The sequence below is a fragment of the Vombatus ursinus genome, unplaced genomic scaffold, assembly GCF_900497805.2.
Source record: "Vombatus ursinus unplaced genomic scaffold, bare-nosed wombat genome assembly UNPS02014782.1, whole genome shotgun sequence".
Taxonomy (NCBI): Eukaryota; Metazoa; Chordata; class Mammalia; order Diprotodontia; family Vombatidae; genus Vombatus; species Vombatus ursinus.
The window spans coordinates 5930986-5947143 of record NW_020954560.1 but is presented as its reverse complement, the minus strand read 5'-3'; the positions used below and the strand labels follow the sequence as shown (position 1 = coordinate 5947143).

At 44.1% G+C, this 16158-nt stretch overlaps 1 protein-coding gene across 1 annotated transcript in view; it reads right to left on the bottom strand.

Annotated features, from left to right (window-relative positions):
• NGF (nerve growth factor) overlaps positions 1-11017 on the bottom strand; it is an 80820-nt gene extending 69803 nt beyond the window's left edge. The window contains exon 1 of the mRNA XM_027866777.1: positions 10822-11017. The gene's annotated coding sequence lies outside the window, so the exon portion shown is untranslated. The remainder of the gene's footprint in view (positions 1-10821) is intronic.
• Positions 11018-16158: the final 5141 nt, after the last annotated feature.

Below are 16158 nucleotides of genomic sequence, written 5' to 3'. Positions count from 1 at the left end.
TCCTTCCTTCCTTCCTTCCTTCCTTCCTTCCTTCCTTCCTTCCTTCCCTCCCTTCCCTTCCTTTCCCCTTTCCTTCCTTTCTTAACAACTGCATGATTTTACTTAATGCTCATTTGTCTCCTACTCTGAATTTTCTATTTACGGAGGAGATGATTTTTCTCTGCTTTGGGAACCTATAACGTAAAGTGCTAATGTGCTCTGACAGGACAGTGAACAGCAACAATCTAATAATAAACATTTAAAGAAAAGAAAACTGAATAAAGTCCAGGACGTGTCGAGAAATATTAGGAACTATTTTAGTGACTTTAAACTTTATTTTAAAAAAATACACCCAGGGAGAGGGGGAGGGGAAGGATAGATTTCTAGATTGTCTGACCAGTTGGCATGTGGGTCAAAGGTTCTTTTCAGTCTTAGTTTTCTACAGAAGTATGTCTTCTCACTTTTTTGCACATCACAACTCAAATCTAAAATTAGGTTTCTTTTCACTGGAGTGTAAATGCGTGTGCGCATGGTCAAGCACATGCGCACACATGCCCTGGCTTATTGTTGTAGGGATGATTTTGTTTCTGTAGCCAGCAAAGATACCAGGATCAGTGGCTATCTGAACCACATTTGGGCAGGGGGCAGGGAAGGGAGAAGAAGTGGAGGAAAGTGAAGTCCAGAATCAGGTGGCTGGTTGGTTTCAGAGCTGATGGATGGCCCACACAATGACTTCACTCCAAGCAATGTGAAAGCTAATTGAGAAAACATGTTCCAGTGATGTCTTCATGGAAAAATCCAGATTGGGGCATTTTTTTATTCCTTTAGAATTCCTTGAATATTTGTTGTGCGTGTCTCTACAGCCTCCTGGATCATTACCCCATTCTTACTAAGAAGGACTAAAATTTCCTGCTTTATCTGAAGTTAGGGCTGTGAAGAGTGGAACTCCCCCAGAGGGCTAATGGACCAGTGGTCAGAGAGAGTATGGGGCAGGGAGAAAGATAAGCTGCCTTTTTTGTGCTTTTCTATGAAAAGCAGGAGAAGCAACAGCTAAAGTTCCTGGAAATTCATTCTCTCCTATATCCGTCATTGTCAATGACTTCCCTCCACAGAATGCCTTCTTTTCCATTTTTACTTCTGCCAAAGTCTTCTCAATCCTTCAAGGGCCATGTCCTCCATGAAACCCTCCCTCCAACAAATCCAAGTCAGCTGAAGAGATACTTATTAAACTCCTCCAATGAGTCAGGAACTTAATTGGTGCTGAGGATACAAAGGGAACAGAGCAACAGTCCCTGACTTCAAGGACTTACATTCCACTGAGAAGATATTCCATGCTTATAGATAATTATAATCCAGGTCACAGAGTAAATCAGTTCATCAAACAACAAACATTTTATAAAGTACCTACTATGTACCAAGCACTAAGTACTGGGGACACAAAAAAGAGGCAAAAGACAGTCCCTGACTTCAAGGAACTTACAATTTAAAGGAAAAAACAACATGCAAATACAAAGCAAGTTATATACCGTACAGGAAAAATAGAAAATAATTAACAGAAGAAAGACATAAGAATTAAAGCTGGGGGATTCAGGAAGGACTTCCTGAATGAAGGGAAGGGGAAGAAAAGAGGATAAGCATTTATATAACACCTACCAGGCATTATACTAAGTGCTTTACAAATATTATTTCATTTGATCTTCACAGCAACCCTGCAAGGTAGGTGTTACTAACTATCCCCATTTTACAGTTGAAGAAATTGAGGCAAACAGAGACTAAGTGACTTGTCCAGGGTCACACAACTAGTAAGTATCTGAGGCTGCATTTGAAGTCAGGTCTTCCTGACTTTGGGTCCAGTGCTCTATTTAGTTGCTTCAGGAAAGAGTGCCTGAGCTGAGTCTGCAAGGAAGATAGGAATTCTGAGAGGCAGAGAGGAGGAGAGGTTGTATTCGAGGTGTGAAAATGATTTATGGGAATGTACTATATAGAGGCATGTAGAGTTCTGGGAACAGTATGTTTGTCAGTGGTACTTAGTGGGGAGGAGTGTGACATAAAGGTGGTGGGGTAGGGTTGAATCAGAATGTGGAGAATGTTAAATGCTAGGCTGAGGAATTATTCCCCTTATTCCAATTCGTATGACTCTTAATGTCTGTAGTAGGCAATTTAGAGCTTAAAAAAAGCTAAGTATTTCTCTTTCTTCCTATGTTTAAATACTTTCTATGCAGGGGAGAAAGAAAAAGAGGGCATTCCATACAGAGGAAATAGTATGAGTGGATGGAGGCTTGGGGATCTTCATGGAGACACAGGAATGACTATGAGGTGTGTAGGAGACATGTAGTACTATATTTGAACTTAAAGGTAAGTCCCTTGCAGACTGGAACCATGTCTTATGTTTCTTGGTACTTCCAATAGTAACTCACATAATACTGAGTTTTTAAAATAGGTGCTCAGTAAATACTCATAAAGAGAGATGGAACTGATTGATAGAAATCCAGTCTGGTGGCCTGGGATCATGGGTGTTTGCCTTTTCTGCTTTTTTTTTTAAATAGTCAGTTCACCCTTTGTCCATAGGTTATTACCTGCCAATTAAGAACTGTATCTAAAAGCAAGGGAGATAATTATTCTAATCACTGACGGTTTCATAAACTTTGGATGATAAGCTACTTCTTTCTCTAACCAAGTTTATTTCTTCCCATCTACTTTACCTCCCTAAAAGTCAAAAGGAAATAGTCATATTGCTGGATTGGGTAAGGAACTAAAATAAGATGATAGAATTTAGAGCTGAAAGAGATCATGGAGTCCAATACCCTCCTAAAAATACCTACAAATGCCTTCAGTCAAAATGACAGCTTTCAAAGAATTCTACCTTGAAAGGATGGTGTTTTATCATTTCCAAAATGAAATCTGGGGCAAAATAATACATCTGAACATCCACTGATCTTTCACCCAGATGTCAGGGGGCTTGTAAAGATAATTTAAAGTAGGGAATGCAAACCAACCAGAATGCTAATTATAAATGTCAAAATATACAACTGGGTAAATAAAAATGCTTTCTTATGCCAGAAATACCAGTAGTAGATTTACACAAATTAGGGCCTCTAAAATGGAAATGAAATGGGGGAGGGGGGACAATTGCCCCAGGGCTATAAAAGATAGATCTAAGAAACAAAAATGGAGTATACAATATGCTAGAAACCTCCCTTTTCATTCTTATTTTCTCTCTAGCTGAGCCCTCTACCCCAATCCCACAGGCTTGCCACTGTACTCCCAACATACCATTTCCCTCTCATCAGTGTTGGTTAGTGGATAGAGTGCTGGATCTGGTGTCAGAGAGATTTGGGTTCAAATCCTACTTTGGATACTTAGCTCTGTGATCTTGGTCAAATCACTTAACCTCTTTGGACCTCAGTTTCCTTATCGGCAAAATGATGGAGCTGGAACTCTAAGGTCTCTAAGGTGCCTTCCAACTATGCTCTTAAGATTCTTTCCCCTTCCAGGCACTTCCCATCACTAAGCACTTGAAGTTATAACAATGAAAAGATCTGAGGATGTGGAAGCTGGGAGGGCCTCAGGAATGACTTGTTCCAAACCTTCCATTTTACAAAGAAAAAAAATGGAAACCCAGTGGCCCCAAAATTGGAAGTAATTGCCCAAAGTACCATGGTTGATCCAGGATTTGACTCCAAATTCCATTATATCATTCCAAATGCTCCTTAAGGGCCAGGATCACATCCCCAGCACGTAGCACAGCTAACTCAGTAAATTTTTTGGCACCTGTCAATCTATGCTTTTTCATCTAAGGCTGTGTTCCCTTTAGTAAAATGAGTGAGCATTCATTATACCATACTTCATTACCAGGCGATTAGAACGATCTTGACTCATATTTCTTGAGGGTGAGGTGAGGAAGGGGGAGTAGGGAGGGTCAGAGGCAACACTGGCCTATCGGCTTACTATCTCTGATGAATCTGTGATCTCACTAATGTGGGTCCTCCCTCTAATGATGCAGAATATAAGCCATCCATGTCCTCTCATCCTGTATGACTGTGTCTTGTACTGGGATTCCCATATATCCTCGGCAGGTGGGTCCACCCAATAGTCTGGAGGCCTTCCTCTAGTTCATAGGATCACAGATTTAAACCTGAAAGGGACCTTAGTGGGCATCTAGACCAACACCCTCTTTTGTGGGTTTAGGAACTAAAGTACAGAGAGCTGGACAAAGGAAGCAATAAAACGAAGCGACAAAGTCAGGATTCAAACCTAGGTCCTCAGAGTTCAAACCATGTTCTTTCCAATGCCTTAGTTCCCTTGACACTGAGTGGATACCAATGGAGCATGTGGGCTTTTACTCCATGGCTGGCCCACTTTCTTTTCAGTGATGCACTTCTAGGATATTCTTTGAAAGCTTAACAAATGCTTTTCATTCATTCATCCTTTATGTGACTTCTCCTGTGAAATTCTTGGATGTTAATGTTTATCATCATAGGTACAGAATGGCTGGGTCTTTTGATGCAGATTTTTCATTTCTCTTGAGAGAGATGGGCATTCAATGTAAAGAATGAGACACAGCTGATTCTAGAGAGGGAAGTCATAGCCGTCTGAAACATACCAAGGCAATTCAGCACATCTGTACCTGATAGCAAATATTTTGTGGTTACTTGGAAACGATCACTGCAGTATAATGGATTGTAAATTTCCTTATAGTAAAAGGCTACTGTGGTAAGTTTGACACCAGAGTCCATTCACCCACCATCTCACCAAAGTCAGGTCCTTTCATTTCCAGGACTTTTTGGTTTTCAGAAAAGACCACTGCTGGGTCCTAAGTCTCTCAAACTTCTCCTTAGCCTAAGAATAAATTTACAGGGAAATTCTGAGTTTCTGACTCTGAATCCAAAGACAAGAAGGGGGAGGAAGAAGAAGAGTTAAAGAAGAAAGAAGACTTTATTCACTACAAAACCAAGTAGGCTCCTGGAGAATTCAAAGCAACTATTTAATTGGGTCATAACTAACGGGGTGATTAGGAGGAAGTATGGTGCTGAGGAACCAGTCCTGGATTTGGAGGCAAAGGACATGGGTTCAAATCTTAGCATTGTCACTGATTACCTGCACTGTTGAGAGGTAGAAGGGAAAGATCTTAGTCTCGGGGGGGAGGGGCTCGTTGGGAAAGACACTGCTCCATGGAAGCAGACAGAGACTCTGGTAAGATGCTGTTGGTGAGGCTATCACACAAGCAAGGAACTTCCCATTTTCTGCAATTTCTGTTTTTTCTCACTAATTGCCTTAATAGCCAATTCTACCAGCCTTGCCCCATCATCATCTTCTCTTCTCTGTTCTTAATAAATATCAAACATCTCCTGCTATTGGAAATCTCATTCCCTGAGACTGCATTCCTTTTACTCCTTTCAAAGATGAAGACCCAAAGACAAGTCATCCAAGCTACTCTTGTCCTTTTGAGCTATCCTAGGGAAGGCAGTGGATAGTTAGAGGATGGATAGCACTCAAGCCATTTTCTAAGCCTCTACCTTCATTGTAGAAAAGTACCCTAATTTGAAAATTAAATGGGACATTATGGACTCTCATTTATTCTAACAGCTTTGTTCATTTTTATTCATGTTTCCTGGAGAGGTATGAATGTTGTATTAATTGGCTTCAGTAGTAGGAAAGGTTCTACTTGGCTAATGACTCAAAGGAGGTACCCCCTGGTGAGTGAGTGAGTGTGATCCAGGGTAGGATTTCCTCCTCACATCAACACTGCAGACACGGGGAAGTGAGGAATGAGTGGGTGGCTGCAGACAGGCTGATGTTTTTTCAACATATGCAGAAAAGAAAACTGCTCAATCATAACCTCTTTTCTTGCCATGTCTCGAGCACATTCCTCCCACCCTTCCCCTGTGCCCCATCCCCAATGTTCTCTGGTCCCCATCTCCCTGGAGTCAACCAACTGCAGAAACAATGACAGATGTTAAGGGTAGAATCTCTGGGCTGGACTGAGTATAGATGTCATTTGTGGGGTAGGCAACATATGTGTTTAGGGGGTGACCTAAGAGGATCTGGATTCTGACATCTTAACCAAGTGATCTGAACAGTCACTATCTTCTAGAGATTTAAAAAAAAAATTCCTTGATTCTCTTGCTTTGGCTCAGCTCTGTTGCTGGAAGTCCTTGCCTACTAGGGATAAATGCTTCCATTCACGGGATCAGAAATTTAGAATTTGAGAGAAGGTTAGAGACCGCTCTCTTCATTTTACAGGTGAAAAGAACATTATCCAAATTAAGTTAAATGACTTCCGTAGGTCACAGATGTAGATTAGGATTCAGGTCGTCTTCTCACAAGTCTTTCTTCTACCAATTCCTTGGATTATGATTTTTTCCCATTGAATATTGATGTCTATCACAGTCAGCTTGGCCAATATAATTCTTGGAATCAGAGTATTTGCTTATCTTCTAGTTGGCGAGGAAACAAAGCCCCAATGCAATCTATAGGCTCTAAAAATCAAACTAAACCCATATCTGAATTAAGGTTTATACTCATTTGATAATGAAAGTTCTTTAAAACTGCTCAGGGAAAAGATGTCTTCTGGACAGTAAGTATGTGAATGGTTGTTCTGCAAACTCAGAATTAACTTACTGAATGAATGAATAAAAAAGTCATGGGTACTAGTAGGCTTAGTGCTGGGGATACAAATACTGCACCACAAGCAATAGACAGTCTACCCTCAAATAGCTTACAGTCTAATTAGGATGGAGTGTCCCAGGTGGGGTATTTTGGTTTGGGAAGTCACAAGGCAAATGATTGACAAATCCTTTCCAGGAATGATAGTGTTGATAGTTTTGTATTCTAAAGCTAGGGGGCAGAACTCTGGGGAGAGGGAAGGGTATGTTGCTGAGGTCTGGGTCCCACTAGGTGTAGAGAACACTCAACAATCAGGAGTCCAACTGGACAGCTGGATTGAGGTAAAAGCAAAGAGGGTAGAGTGAGATGGGAGGACATGAATATGAATACAGAGGTATGCTTGGGCTTGATCTATAGAAATGTAATTTGGTTTCCTGGCAGAGTCATAACTGTACCAAGATCAAATTCAGGTTAGAGGGTAGAAGTAGGTATGATAGATACCACAGGTATAGTTGCATAATCACTTGTCCAGTGTGTTAGAGGGGGATTTTGGTGGGGGAGTGGGTTATGAGTTGGACAAGATGACTTCTGAGGTCCCTTTAAATTCTTAAATTTGGGGATTCTGTGAGTCTGACTGCAGTTGCGTCTAATGGTTTATGGATTGAGAAGGAAAGTGGACCCTCAGAGAGGGGCATCATGGTGACCGAATGCTTCAGGTAGGGATAAAGTTATTGTATTACCTGCTTCTGGAGGATAGTGAAATGAGGCGTAAAGAGGAAGCAGTCCCTCATGTCCCCATCCTGAGACAAAGACCCATCTCTCCCATGCGAGTTATGGCTCTAACCATAGGTCATCCATTTGGTAACTTCCCAAAGCAGATACAGTAGTTACAAAACCAGTGAAAATGAGGGGGCAGAGCCCTGCTTCTAATGTGCAAGGAGAGAGTTTGATGTTTGCAAAAGATTTTAGTGCCTTTCATGAATTTCTAACCCCTAGATAGATTTTCCACAGAAAGGCTTTGGCTTCCAATGCCAGCTTTCACTACTTTTGATTTTGGTATCTGCTGGGGGCACTCCTCATCCACTCCTCAGAAGTGAACCTCTTCATATTGTGATGAGCACTTCTCATCCAGTAATTAGAGGTGAACCCTTCATGTGGTGATTAGTGTAATAGAGTGGCTGAACCAATTTTCTGTAGTGTCTGCTCTGTGATCGAAGCTAAGTGGTCACTGGAATGAGAGAATTCCATGGACACTGTGTGAGTAATGCTTGATATCCAATTCAAAGAGCAAACTTCTCAGATATTTTTCAGCAGTCTACACTCAGCAATCATGAGAAACTTCCCTCTGGCTCTTCCCCTGTCCTCCTGGCAGCTAGAGGCCTTCCTTTTGCCCTGACTCCCAATTCCATCTCAGTCCAGTACTCAGGGGATTGGGTGGGAAACCACTGTATCAGTCTGAGTTTGGAACCTGCCACTGCTTTTACAGACTCACTGGGAATATTTGGGGTGGAATAACAAGAGTTGGGATGGGAGTTTCATTTTCCCAGAAGTGATTAGGAAAGAAGAGATAGTAGAGATGCCCCAGGTTAAGGTAAGTTGGAAGGATGAGGTATGGCTCCTGTGTTTTGAAGGGACTGGGCAGAGGAGAAGAGAGGACTATTCCCATGTGTTCATGGCCTTGCACATGGGTTTATAGGATCAGCTAGACAGTTGATAAGCATGTTAAGCACCTATTGTGTACAGGGCACTTTGCTGAGAAAAACAAAATACAATTGAGGTTCTCAAAGCAATCAGAGTCTAATGGGGGAAACACCTTGAAAACAACTATGCACAATCAAGATACACACAGGATAAATGGGAGATAATCAACAGAGCCAAGGGACCAGGCATTAAGGGAGATTAGGAAATGATTCTTTTAGAAAGTGGATTTTTAGTTGGGCCTTAAGGAAAGTCAGGGAATACAGGCAGTGGAAATAAGGAGAGAATCAGGCATGAGGAACAGCCAGATAAGATGCCTGGAGTCTGGAGCTGGAAGGGACAGACCTCAGAGGTCATTTGCTCCAGCCCCTTCAGTTTACCTGAGAAAGCTGAGGACAAGTAGATGTTAAATGGTTTGCCCAAGGTTACACAGGTAATAAGTGTGAGAGACCGTTTTCATTGTACCAAGCTTCTTCATAACTATGTATAGAATTAAATTGAACTAACTTCTCCCCCCCCCAAAAAAAAGAAAAAAAGGGAGGAAATCTTGCCAGCAAGATTTCCCTATCACCTTCCCCACTCCCAACCCACCTCAGCATAGTCCTTAGGCTTCACATTACCCTTTAGGGTCATCTCATCCATTTCAAGTCTGCTCTCCACTGTCATTTTATCAGGAATTCATCAGCATAAAAATGTAGGAGGTATCAGTGGAAATTCAGTGATTTGGATGGGGGAAGGTTCATAATCAGCCCTCATTTCAAGGTAGGCCCCTGAAGTTTACAAGAGGTTGGGGACTTTCATTTAAGTCCAGAAAAAGGAATACACCTCCCCTCCACGGCAGGTCCCTCTCTGTCTTTTTGCTATTGGGTGTTTTATTTTATTTTATCTTATTTTATTTTACTTTATTTTTTTCTGTTGACAGACAACTACAGTCCTAGCCCTGGGCTAGGAAATGAAACGTGAACTGCCTGTATTGATACTTGGCAATGGTAACAAAAGAGGCCCATCAGGTTGGCTGAGCTTACTGCTCATTTAAGAGTCTAAGAGTTCACCTGACAAAGGGAGAGAGAGGGACAGAATTAAGAGAAAGACCAGAAGATCAGGGTGTTGTCCAGTCTCTGGCACGTGGTAGGCATTTAATAAATGTTTATAGAATTAAATGGGACCAGAAACTCCTCCCCAGGGCAGGCTGGGGGGACCTCTGGGGTCCCAGAATAGTCTTGGTTTAGATTCTCTGGAGAAGTTGCTCTAGGCTTTTGGCTATCATTCATTATTGCAATCTAGCTCCCAGTTCCATAGCTGGGAGTCCTAAGTAGGGATCATGACACACCACAGTCAGTCAGTGAGTGAGGGTCTGAGGACATACACAGAGCAATTGATACAGTCATTTCCTTAGGGACTTCCTTATCTTCAGATTACATATTGAGAATAGAACCAGTGGAGATTTTACTTCTTTTGTTTCCAGCTGGGACGTGTACTTCAGTTTCTCTTAATACCCCAAGCACCCAAAAGGCTTTGCTGTAATAGACTTTAATGCCTGAAACACCCATAAATTATCCTCCAAACTGTTACAACTTCCAATCTGGAACGACTTGGAAAAACCAGCCCGTCAAGCAAGATCTTCTTTTAATCTCTCACTTTTTAGGAGCACAGAAAGTTAGAGCAGCAAACCCTTTTCATCATAATCTGGGAGTTAGGTTCTTAGGGAGAAGAACAACCTCAATGAGCCCGAAGTAAACTACTCTCGGGCATCATTTCCTGACCCCTGAAGTCTTCTCTCCCTCTTTCTGTCCTCCCTGCTTTAGCTGAAGAAGGTGGTGCCACCTCAGCCAAGCCTCCTCTGCAGCTGGCAACACCAGGCAGGGAAGGATGTCCCAAGGAGGAGGAGCTGAAGCCTCGGCCACCTCGGTCAGGCACCTGAAGGTGCCCATGGCGTTTTTTTAAAACGAAAAGGCTGGCGTAGCCCAGCCCTACTGCCAGTTTCTCGACAGCACATCAGCGTTCCCATCCCCAGAAATGAGCTTTTGATCTTGGGCACCACCAGAGTTCGGGCGCTCGGGAGGCAAGAGACCTGATCCTTCAAGGTCCCAACTACTGGGGGGCAGGGGGGAAAGCTGAAGGGGAACGAGAAAGTGAGCGCTAGGCCGATTTCTGGGCTTTTAGCTGAGTTTTTCGCCTTACCTGGGGAGCCCCTGGGACCGCGCTTCCTTAGGACAGCAGGGTTACTTTCCCGACTCAGCCCACTCTCGTGCATTCGCGTGCAAAACACCCGTACCTGCCTCTCCGGAGCCTCCACGTGATCAAAACCAGTGGTCCCCGCCCCCACCCTTTACAAATTCACTCCCTCACTTGCAGGTTTCTCTCCCCAGGCGCCGCGTGCCCGCAGAGAAGCCTTCCCAGGCCCTTAGGGGTTCGCCGTGCGGAGCGCGGCTAAGACGCACTCAGTGAAGCCATCGGAGCCTGGCAAGCTCCGTGTACCCCCAGCCCAGCCCGGTTTCCCAGCTGCGCTCTCGGCAAAGCGCTGCCCGGGACACTCACCTCGGGGCTGTGCCTCTGGATGCCAGGAGCCTAAGGGTTACCCAGAGGGTCGGAGATCTCGCTGGACCCGCGTCCGTAGACACTCTCCCAGGCGAACACAGCCATCCACCCTGCCCCAGGTCCTCGCCGTGTGCGCCTCTGCTCGTGCGCTGCAGTGCCGGTGCTCTGGGGCAGTCCTGACTCACTCGGAGCTCAGCTCCCCTCGGGCTCGCAGCGCTTTCTGCTGGAGTGGCTGGCTCACGCTCTCCTCCTTAGCATTTTTTTTTATTTTAGTCCCTCCCCTTTCAAGGCTGGTCCCACCCTTTCCACGCCTCCTCAACCCCCCCCCCCCCCCCTTCCCGCCCCCACCCCCACCCCAGCACCTGCTCTGACTGACTCTGAAGGGTTGTCTGCTCCTGAGGGGAAGGGTCTTAGGGCTAGTCCAGGGTTTCGAGACTAGAAGGGTTGATCGATCCCAGACCAGTGGCAGCCCCAGGAAGCTCCGGGAGGGAGTAGAAACAGTGTGTCTCGTTGTCACCAGCCCAGCCGTGTCTCTAAAGAAGGAGAGGGGGACCGGGTGAAGGGGCTGCACACAGGTTTGGCAGGCCGAGGCTCTCAGAGGCACCCAAGGCTGAGGCGTTGTGTTTGTGGAGGACGGAGGTATACTCTTTTAAGCTCCCAGGTTCTCTGGTTGCCCCCTCCCTCCTTGTGCAGCTTGCTAGCCTCTGGCCACCTGAGCCTCGAGGGTGGGCATGCACTTCTCCGCACCTCTGTCTGATTTCCGCAGGTTAAGAACTCTTCTTCCCTGACACTTAGGAGCTGATCCCTAGGAGAAAGACCCTGAGGCGCAGACCCTGAGGGGCGTTCCCGCTAATGGAGGTCCCAAATGGAGCCCTAACGCGGGGCTGCTAGCCAGGACTATAAAAGTCGTGGAAGAGAGGCCCTGAGTTTGGGAGAGACACAGTGACAGCAGGCAAAGGCGTGACTAAGGGATGGCCGCGGTCTATTTGCCAAGGACGGCCGATGCCAAGGTGGAGGGAATAGGTCCTCTGCCTCTAACTAGAGTGCCACCCCCTTCTCGGCTCACACACATACACTTCAGACCCTGCTCTACAGCCGGATGGCGTGATAAACCTCTCTTTGGCGCTGTTCTCCACACTCCTTCTTAGGGTCCTTCTGTCCCTTTGTGTGTGGTGTTCTTCGTTAAACCCCCAATTTATGCCTTGTAGCTTCCTTTTGAAAGCCAAGTTGGAGGGAACTTGGTTGGTTGCCTGGGCGCAACAAAGCCCCACGTGGCCCAGCCAAGTGCCACAGACAGTGCCAAGGGCCTGTTGGCACATCACCCATTGCTGTGCCAGGTTTTCACCAGTGTGAACTGTGGAAGGGCCAGAGTTATCCCCGTCCCCCTCATCCCCACCGACCGCGGGGACTCTTGGAGCTCTATTTTGTTCTAATCTTTGAAAAAATCCTATTCCGTCCTGGCTTCACAGACTGTTAGCTTGTGACATTGGTCAGTGAATAGGGCAAGGGGGTCGCCTTATGTTGAAGTACAGCAAAAGGACACACTACTACTAGCCAGACGTCTGTCTGAATGCCTGACTCTCTCTGTGTCTCTCTGTCTCTGTCTCTTTGTCTCTCTCTGTCTCCTTGCTGTCTCTGTTTCTCTCTGTCTCTGTCTCTCTGCCTCTGTCTCTTTGTCTCTCACTGTCTGTCTCTCTGTTTCTCTCTGTCTCTGTCTCTCTCTCTGTTTCTGTCTCTCTCTGTCTCTGTCTCTCTCGCCTCCAAGTGTCTGCAGGTGTTGGAAATATTTTTTGATTGATTTCTCTTGGAGCTCTCCTTTTTCAGAAACTCCAATGAGGCCTGAGAAGGTGAGGGAGGGCTGAAGTACACCCCTCTCCTAAGACCATTTACCTGCCACACCCTGATGCTGCCAGCTCTTGTGGTACTGTGCAGAAAGAGAAGGTGTTTCCTATGGCAGACTGAAGAAGCTGGGAAACTTTGAGACCTCAGTTAAAATGGCATCATTATGAGTTCACCTCCTTTCTCCACTGCTTTTTGGGACTGGGTCAGAGACGACCAGGCCTATCCTATCCTGGCCACTTGTGAAGGCTGAACCCTGGAGCCTTCACCGTTAGTTGCTGGCAATGCTGATGAAGAAAGGAAGGCATTGGGCTAGTGACTAAAGCTTGAAGGGGGATTCAGAGCTTACCTCAGTCTTTCCAGCTACTGGGTGGGGGTACCAAAGAGCAAAATAGTGTTGTGTTGAGTGGCAAGAGCCCTGGATTTGGAGTCAGATCAGAAGAGTACCTTTAGGGTAGCAACTGTTTTCTGTGTTTTCTTTGTGTCCTTGGTGCTGAGCACTGCCAGGTGGTACAGTGGATAGCCTCAGACACTTAGCTATGTGACTTTGGCAAGTCATTTAACCTCTGTTTGCCTTAGTTTCCTCATCTGTAAAATAAGGATAACACTATCACCTACCTCCCAGGGTTGTTATGGGAATCAAATAAGATAATAATTGTAAAGCACTCAGTACAGTGCCTGGCACATAGTAAAGGCTATATAAATGTTAGCTATTATTATTAATTTCAATAACTATTATGTGCTAGAGACTATAGGCTAAGGATAGCTAAGGATAACAAAGACAGAACAGTCCCTACCCTTAAAGACACCTTTCATAAAATCTTTGTTCTAGTTTTACACTGTACTCCTTAACTAAATGACATTCCATTTCCCACCCCTCTGCTCTTGCCCAGGCTGTTACCCAGGGAATGCTTTTCCTAATCACATCTGCTTAGCACAACCCCCAGCTTCCTTCTAAGCTCCACTAAATTGTGACCCCCAGTGCGAAGTCTAGTCTGATTCCTCTACCTCCCTCTCTTTGGAAATTACTTTCATTTATTTGGTGTATATTGCCCCCCCCAATATAAAATTCATCAGGGCAAAGTCTGTTTTGTTTGTGCCTTTGCACCCCCCATGAATAGTACTATACCTGGCACATAGGAATAAAGATAGATATTAGACCTGTGATTTCATTGATAAAAGGACATGATGAGGGTTTAATAAATTATTTTTGAATGAATGAATGAGTGAAGCTCCTTGAATTCAACAGGAGGAAAGAAGATGTCCATAGAAATACAAAATAAATACAAACTGATTTGAGAAAGGGACTAACAATTGTGGGAAACAGTGAAGGCTTCTTGGAGGTGGTAGTACTTGACATTAGCCTTGAAGGGAGGTAGGTATTTATTGGATGGAATTTGATTGGATTAGAGGCTGGAGTCACGAATCTGCATCCTAGTTCTGCTGTTTACTGCCCTGCAACTGTGGGCAAGGCATTGCCCTTTTGTGGGTCTCATTTTTTCATCTCTAAAATGAGGGTGTTGAATGAATTATCTTTATTGTTTCAAATCTTAATTCTAGCCTGACTATTCCGTTGCACAGGTGGGAAAACTAAGGCACAGATATTCAATGCTTTTTCCAAAGTTCTGCATCAAAAGAACTAAAGCCAGTCTTTCACCTCAGATTTCCCAATTATTCAGTATGATTTTACTGTCCCTTAGAATCATAGAATCAGAGCTGGGGGCCTTGTAAGTCACCTAATCTAAGTCCCTCGTTTTGCAGATATTGAAATCACAGACCAGAGAGGTTAAGTGATTTGCCAAAAATTACACAGGTAGTAAAAGATATGGAGTGGGCGTTTGAACCCAGGTCTTTTAACTTCAAATCCAGTACTCTTTGTTCTGCACATTAGTGAATAAATAAATTACTTATTGGATAATATTCTCTCATTTCATCCTTTCCACAATCTTTTGAGGAAAAAATAGTGCAAGCATTATTAATACAAAGTTACAGATGGAAAGAGTATGGGATAATGGAGAGAGAGAGTCAGCTTTGGAACTAGGAGTCCTGCCTTTGACTCTGAGCCAATCCTCAACCTCTAAGTTTTTAGGGAGTTCTCAAAGACCATCAGCTGTAGAGAAGGTACTGTTTTATAAAGGTACAGGGAATTTCTCATACCAGTGAGTCCTGTCCTTATCCCTTTCTAGATGAGGAAAATGAGCCTCCCAGAGGTAAGATGAGCTAAGGTTTCTCAACTAATATATGCCACTCTGGTACTCAAAATAAAAGTCTTCTGAATACAAATCCAGCAGCCCTTTTATTAAACCTTGTGGATGCACATGGTGAGAACATGAATGGGGATTGAGGCAGATGTTAAGCTATAGTGTCTTCATTTTTACTTAATTATCATCATCATCATCATCATCATCATTCAAACTTAGCCAGTACTTTAAGGTTTCCTCAGTATTGCTTGAAATAATGCTGTGAGATACATAGTAAAAGTGCTAGATTCAAACAAATTCAAAGACCATGCCTGTGGTGAGGCTCACTAAGTAAGAGAGTTAAGATTTAAACCAGTGGCTTCCTATCACCTCCAGGATCAAATACAAAATCCTCTGTTTGACATTCAAAGCCCTTCTCAACTTAACCCTCTGTATCCTTTCCAGTCTTCTTCCACCATCCTCTCTGGCATGTACGCCTCTATTCAGTGACACTGGCCAAGAGCTGCTCCTTGAACAGGACACTCCATCTCTCGGCCCCAAGTACTTTCTCTGGTTGTCCCCCATCTGTGCCTCCTGGCTCCCTTGGTTTTATTCCCATCCCTGCTAAAATCCCACCTTCTACAGGAAACCTTTCCAATCCCTCTTAATTCTAGTGCCCTCACTTTATTATTTCCCATTTATCCCATATATAGCTTGCATGTATATCTCTGATTGCTTGTTGTCTCTCCCATTAGATTGTGAGCTCCTTGAGGGCAGGGACCATCTTTTGCCTTTCTTTATATCCCCAAGGCTTAGCATAGTGCCTGGCATATAGTAGGTGCTGAATATATGTTTATTGATTGACTGAGGTATCTCCTGTCACTGAGTCCATCAAAATTCATCCACTCTTTCTAAACTCCCAAGAACCAGAAATTGGTGCTGAAGAGGTGGGTTGAGGATAACCCAAGGATTAGAAGTTGGAAGATTTCTCTCACTAGTCAGTTCTGTTTGAGATGCTGTCTTTATTTCCCAAGACCGACTTCCCAATTTCTGAGATGGGTTTTTGCAGAACAGGCTAGTCCAGACCAAATCTTATAAACTAGCAGGGTTTGCAGGTGAAGGCAGGAGGTTCAAGGAACACCATAAATGGTCCTTTTTGCATAGACATCCTCATAGTCAACGTTATCCATTAGGAAATTTATCATCTTCAATTAAGCTAAGGCAGTTTCAGACAATAGAACATTATTTAGTTCATCACTCATGTCATGTATAAACTTGTCTAAAGGTTCAACCTTTTATAATAACTGCCCAAGAATCT